This window comes from Anomalospiza imberbis, unplaced genomic scaffold (assembly GCF_031753505.1).
Source record: "Anomalospiza imberbis isolate Cuckoo-Finch-1a 21T00152 unplaced genomic scaffold, ASM3175350v1 scaffold_123, whole genome shotgun sequence".
NCBI classification, from domain to species: domain Eukaryota; kingdom Metazoa; phylum Chordata; class Aves; order Passeriformes; family Viduidae; genus Anomalospiza; species Anomalospiza imberbis.
The window spans coordinates 91,722-97,780 of NW_027099626.1; the positions used below are offsets into that span (position 1 = coordinate 91,722).

Here is a 6,059-nt window from a genome sequence, read left to right on the forward strand (position 1 = left end):
TTCTGTGACATCACACAGCTGCTCTGTGATGTCACAGAGCCCTTTTCTATGATGGCAGAGTCTTCTCTGTGACTTTGCAGCCCGTTCTGTGATGTCACACTGCCAGCCTGTAATGTCACAGCCGACTTTGTGACATCACAACCTCCTCTGTGATGTCACAGCCTGCTCTGTGATGGCAGAACTCACTTAACATGTCACACAGCACCTCTGTGGTCACACAGACCCACCCTGTGATGTCACAACACCTTCAGTGATGGAACACAGCCACCCTATAATGTCACAGCACACTCTTTGTCCTCACAGCTTGCTCTGCTCTGTGATGTCATACAGGCATGCTGTGAGGTCACAGCCTGCTCTGGGATGTCACATAATGAGCCAGGGATGTCACAGCCAACTATATGATGTCACAACCTGGTCTGTGATGTCACACAATCACAGAATCACAGAATTGCTGGTTTGGAAGAGACCTTTAAGGTCATCAAGTCCAACCCATGCTCTAACACCACCTCAGCTAAACCATGGCACTGAGTGCCACATCCAGTCTTTTTTTAAACACATCCCATGATGGTGACTCTACCACCTCCCTGGACAGACAGTTCCAGGAATTTATCACCCTTTCCATAAAAAACTTTTTTCCTAATATCCAACCTAAATTTCCCTTGGTGCAGCTTAAGACACTGTCCCCTGGTCCTGTCAGTTGCTGTGAGGAGAGAGACCGACCCCCACCTGACTGCAACCACCTTTCACGGAGTGTAGAGAGTGATAAGGTCACCTCTGAGTCTTCTCCAGGATAAACAACTCCAGCTCCCTCAGTCATTCCTCACAGGACTTGTGTTCCAGACCCCTTGTAATAGATAGATAGTCTCTTTGTTCATCATTAAACAGGAACTCAGACAAAGGAAGAGGTTTTTTGTGAATAACAGGAAACCCGAGGATATGCTGACTCCTTAAGTTGATGGTACAACTAGGGTTGGGAGATGTGTAACCATCTATGGAAAGATTGTTACAGGGTCATAAACCCCCAGTGAGGAAGAGGAGGAGAGCCTTCATCCAGACGACCACCAGAGAGCAGACGGCGACCCCCTAGCAACTGGAGGCGCACGGGCAGAATACTCCCAGAAAAGCCACAAACGCGGAAGAAGGGGGAGAATAAAGGACCGTGGGAAAAGGGAAGCGGTGTTAGCCTTGGCGGAGCACTGACTCCCCGACTGCACCCAGCGCTGTTTGCTTGTCATTACTTGCTGTAATCAATAAAATTACTTTATCAATCCCTAAAGGATCAGACTAATTATTTACTTTAACTTAGAACACCCGCTCCCTGCTCTTGCTGCTGCCCCATCTTCAAAGCCTCTCCCTCGGGCTCTTCCTCCCGTGCAGAGCAGCTCTCCTGGACAGGGACGGCAGATGGCACAGCTGGGAAGCAAAGGGAGCACTGAGTCAGTATGGGGACGTTTTCCTTGGCAGCAGCTGCACTTCCATCAGGGAAGGGAAGATCTCAGAGCCTCCCCAGGAGGGTTAGAAAGAAAAAGCAGCTGAGCGGGCCAGGCTGTGGTGAGCGCAGCCGTGGCAGGACTGTCCCGCAGCCCCGGCAGCCCGGCACAGCCGGCACAGCTCCCGGGCCCTGCTGGCACAGCTGCCTTGCCCAAGGACAGCCCCTGTGCCGGCCGGGGCAGCTGCGCTGAGCAGCCCCGGCACGGGCAGGGCCCGCTGCTGCCCCGCCGGGCAGTGCCCACGGCCACAGCCCACGCCACCCTCAGCCCCACCCTGCCTCCCCGGCCCTGTGGCCTCACCCGGGCTCTCTCCAGCGTGGCAGCAGCAGGTCCCCGTTCCCTGCTCTTGCTGCTGGCCTTCAGCTTCTCCCTGCTGGCTCCCGTCAGTCTCCGGCTGTCCTCGAGGTCTCCACTGCAGCTGTGGCAAAAGCGGAGGCTCTGCAACTGGTTCCAAGGCCTGGCAGAGCTGCAGTCCCGGAGCCCTCTGTGCTCCCTGCCGGCCCCCTCCATCCCCTCAGCCCCGCCATGCTCTCGGCAAACCCCCAGCCCTCTTCAGTTTCTTCAGCCCCTCACAGTCCTCTCAGCCCCTCAGTCCCTTCTGACCCTTCCCGTCCCCCTAGACCCGCCACCCCTCGGCCTGTGCCACTTCCCTGTCACCTCAGTGCCACCATCGCCCTCGGCTGCCCCACAGCCCTCAGCCCCAGCAGCACCTCAGGGTCACCGTCCCTTCAGCGTTACCGCCCCCTCAGCCCCCTCAGTCTCACCGTCCTTCAGCAGCTCCTCAGGGAACAGTGCCTGGGGCCACCGGCAGCTCCCACCGCTCCAGGGACACCCGGGGCTGGAACTGCTGCTCCGCCCAGCCCGGCCGCCAGCTCGGACCCAGCACAGGGAGAGGGGACACAGGGGGCACGGGGGAAAAGCAAGAGGTGAGGGAGGAAGCAGAGCAGGGGAAGAGGTTAAAAAGAGGCCTACACCTATACAGATATCAATCTAGGTAACTAAACACCCATATATCAATATAAATATGACTATCTACAAATATAACTATATATATGTAAATGTAACCATACACATGTATAAATGCAACTATGGACATCTACAACTATAACTGCACATCTAAAAATATAAATATATACACCTAAAACTAAAAATAAATTAACTAGACAAATCTCTGTCTATGTAGATAGATAAATATAACTACATAAATCTATAAATACAATACATATATCAATAAATATAGCCATACACATCTATAAATATAACTAGAGAGAGAGGAATTCTACCTGCCCAATGGTCACAGGCTCTCCCTCTGTCTCTTCCTGCCACACAGGGCAGCCCTCCTGGACACGTTGATCACACGGGATCTGGGAAGCAAAGGGAACACTGAGACAATCCTGGCCCTTGTGCAAGTGTCCCTTGAGCACCAATTGTCCTTCTATCAGGGACATTAAAAGATGGCCTGAAAGGCAGACTCTCGCTTGGCAATTTGAAGCCTGCTCTATAAAGAACAGGGATCCTTCCAAGTTTTCAAAACGGAACTGTGTAAAGTATTTAAGTATTCTAATAAAGTCTCAGCACCCACAGTGCAAATGGCACCCACGAGAGCTTGAAACACAGACAGTCCCAGTGTCAGAGAGACCACAGTCCTCACTGAAATGGCTGAAGGCTGCTGGGGGTTGAGGTATGAACCAGACTGGGACACCCAGCTTGGTGGCACAACTCCCACAAGGTCAGATTTATTCCCTGCTCTCTTGCCACAGCAGAGGACTCAGTGCCCAAGCCTCTGGCGAAGCGTGGAGGGCAGAGCTCGGGCAGGTTGTGCATGTGCCTTTGAACTAAAGGCACCAGGAAGCACCAACCCTGCAGACAAGAACTCAACTCTTCTCGTCTCCCTTCCTGCCAGCGGCAGGCTCAGAGCAGCCGTCTCACACCTCTCTAAACCAAAGGGGGCTCTGTCCTTACCAGGCTCCTCAGGCTCTGGGGAACTGTTCTTGCAGCTCTCGGTGCCAGATGAAGTTTCCTCTGCTGCAGCCCCGTTCACAGGCTCCCCTCCCGAAGACTCAGGGGCAACATTCATATTGCCCTTGAAAGAACAATAGAAAAAAAAGAAAACTAAAGATCATTCAGTATTTTGCTGGAATCGCATCAAGGATACAGTTGCTCTCCTTCTCCATGTAACAGCGCTCAAAAGCTTTCAGCCCAGCCTCTTCCATTCCCCTCCAATGGGTTACCTGAGCAGAGGGAGACCTTTCAGGCAGGGATCTCCTGATCTCCCGGATCATTTCCTCTACGGCAAAGCCAAGATCCCCTGGTGGCAATTGCTCTTCACCAGGTGCATTCCAGGCTGAGCCGGAGGCCGTCGATGCTGCACAACCTGCACTGCCAGGTGGAGCGCTGGGGGCTGAAGTGCCCGAGGTGGCTGCAAGAATCCAAAGACATTGGTCACACTCCACAACGTGGCTCTGGGACACTGATCTCTGTTGCTGCCTTGGATCAACCATCACAGGAAGCAGGCAGAAAAACCAGGCAGAGAACCTTTTGCCTTTCTAGGTGCCCCTTCTAAATAAGCTTGAGAATTTTGGGCCGAGAAGGACAGAGCCTTGTGGAAAAATACTTCAAACAGTCACTTTTCATGACCTTTTGGAAAAGCAAGGCTACAACTCTTTTCCTACCTCGCGGGTCGTAGGCTGGGGGCTGCTGCTCCCTGTGGAGCTGCTGGAAGCTGCAGGGCTGGATCCTGAGCACCTCCCGGTCGATCGGAGGCAGCTGCCCCCGTAGAGCTGCTGGAAGCGGGTGCGAGGCCCCTCCCGCCCGAGCGGCAGCAGCGGCTCCCCGTAGAACCCGAAGAAGCCGCAGGGCGGGATCCGTAGCAGCTCCCGCTCGGCGGGCGGCGGCCGCTCCCCATAGAGCTCCTGGAAGCGGCTCGGCCCCTCCCGCCGGGCCGGCACCGGCCGGTCCCTGTGCAGCAGGTGGAAGCCGCAAGGCGGGCGCCGGGCGAGCAGCAGCCGCTGCCCGGGGGGCGGCTGGAAGCGGCCAAGCCGGGGGCTGCGCAGCTCCCGCCCGTCCGGCTGCGTCTGCTCCCTGTGCAGCAGGAGGAAGCCGATGGGCGGGCGCCCGGGCGGCAGCGGCGGCCGCTCCCTGGAGAGCGGCTGGAAGCGGCTGCGCCCGTCCCGCCCGTGCGGCAGCGGCCGCGCCCCGGGGAGCTGCTGGGAGCCGCGGGGCGGGCGCCTGCGGCCCTCCCGCCCCGCCGCCGGCCGCTGCCTGTCGGCCGCGCTCCGGCGCCTGATGCGGAGCAGGAGGTCGGGGCGGTCGCGGCGAAAGCAGGGGTTGCTGTAGTGGAGCCAGCTGCCGGCATTGCCCGGCGCAGCTGAGCCAACCCGGCCCGGCACCCTGCGGAAGCCGTGGCGGTAGAGCTGGCGCACGAAGCTGCGGAACTGCGTGGCCCTGAAGGTGTGCGGGGCCGGGGCCCGGGCGTCGCCCGGGCTGAGCAGCTCCCGCTCGAAGAGGGAGCGGTGGATGAGCAGCCCCCGGGCCCGGCTGTCCCAGCGCACGGAGCGGACGCAGGGGCTGTTCGCCAGGCGCCACAGCTTGGCGGGGAAGGCGCTGGCTCTGAGCCCGGCGGGCAGCGGCAGCTCCGCCATGGCGCCGCTCGCCGGCTGTCGCCACAACGGCCCCGGCGCAACGGCCGCGGCTGCGCCGGCGGCGCGCGGCCTGAGGGGGGCGCTGCGCTCGGGCCCGCGCGCGCCCAGCCGCACTGGGCGGGGCCGTTCCTGGGCTGTTCTTGTCAGGTGCAGTTCAAAGGCTGCAGGCGCATTGAGGAAGACATTCTACCTATTTGCATCTCCAACCTTTGAAAAGCCCTTGTGTATGAAAAGCTCTGCATCAGCACTAAAAGCTGATCACAGTGAGACCCAGACGAATTAGCCTCAAGAGCTGCTCTTTGTTCCCTGCTCAGGGCTTGTTCTCTGATTTTGTGTGTCTGCTCCTTCCAGTGCAGGATCACGGGGAGGAGAAATTAGGATGTAACACAAAGAAGTGGGATCCACAGGCCTGCACCTTGGTAGGTATAATAGATCCGGGATGTCCCCACATTCCTGACAAACTTGATGGGCAAGGCACTGAGGTCACTTTCGTTGCCTTCCCTTCCCCTGCCTCCCCCCTTCAGATGATCAGTTTTCTAGAAAGAGCTTTTTCTTTGTGTAGCATCTGGTACCTCACAACCTCCAACATGACTTGTTTAGAACACGTGAATATTGCTCCTATCATCAAAACACTAGGAAAGAAGTATTTCAGGCCAATTTCGTAAGTATTTTTATCAAGGCTTTTATGTTCTTATCTCTACACAGGAGCCCAGAAACATGTTATAAAAAAAAATGTAAAATGTCTATCATATCTTAAACAAAAATGTTTTGCTTCAAAGCTCCAAACACCAAATCCTTCAACAAATCAGACTTCATCTAAAAGCAAAAATATAAATGGAAAACTGTCAACCACCTAATAACTACTATTAAGCAAGTATTATTTCTGGTGGCTGTCTGAGGAGTTTCTCCCATGTCAAATGCAAAATAC

General features: G+C 56.1%; 1 long non-coding RNA gene across 1 annotated transcript; it reads right to left on the reverse strand.

The window, feature by feature from the left end:
• Positions 1-2,683: 2,683 nt before the first annotated feature.
• Positions 2,684-3,883, reverse strand: LOC137465974 (uncharacterized). The gene is made up of 3 exons (XR_010994921.1): positions 3,722-3,883; positions 3,453-3,573; positions 2,684-2,854 (listed from the first exon to the last, which is right to left on the reverse strand). It is a non-coding gene; the product is annotated as an uncharacterized lncRNA (long non-coding RNA).
• Between the last annotated feature and the right edge of the window lie 2,176 nt (positions 3,884-6,059).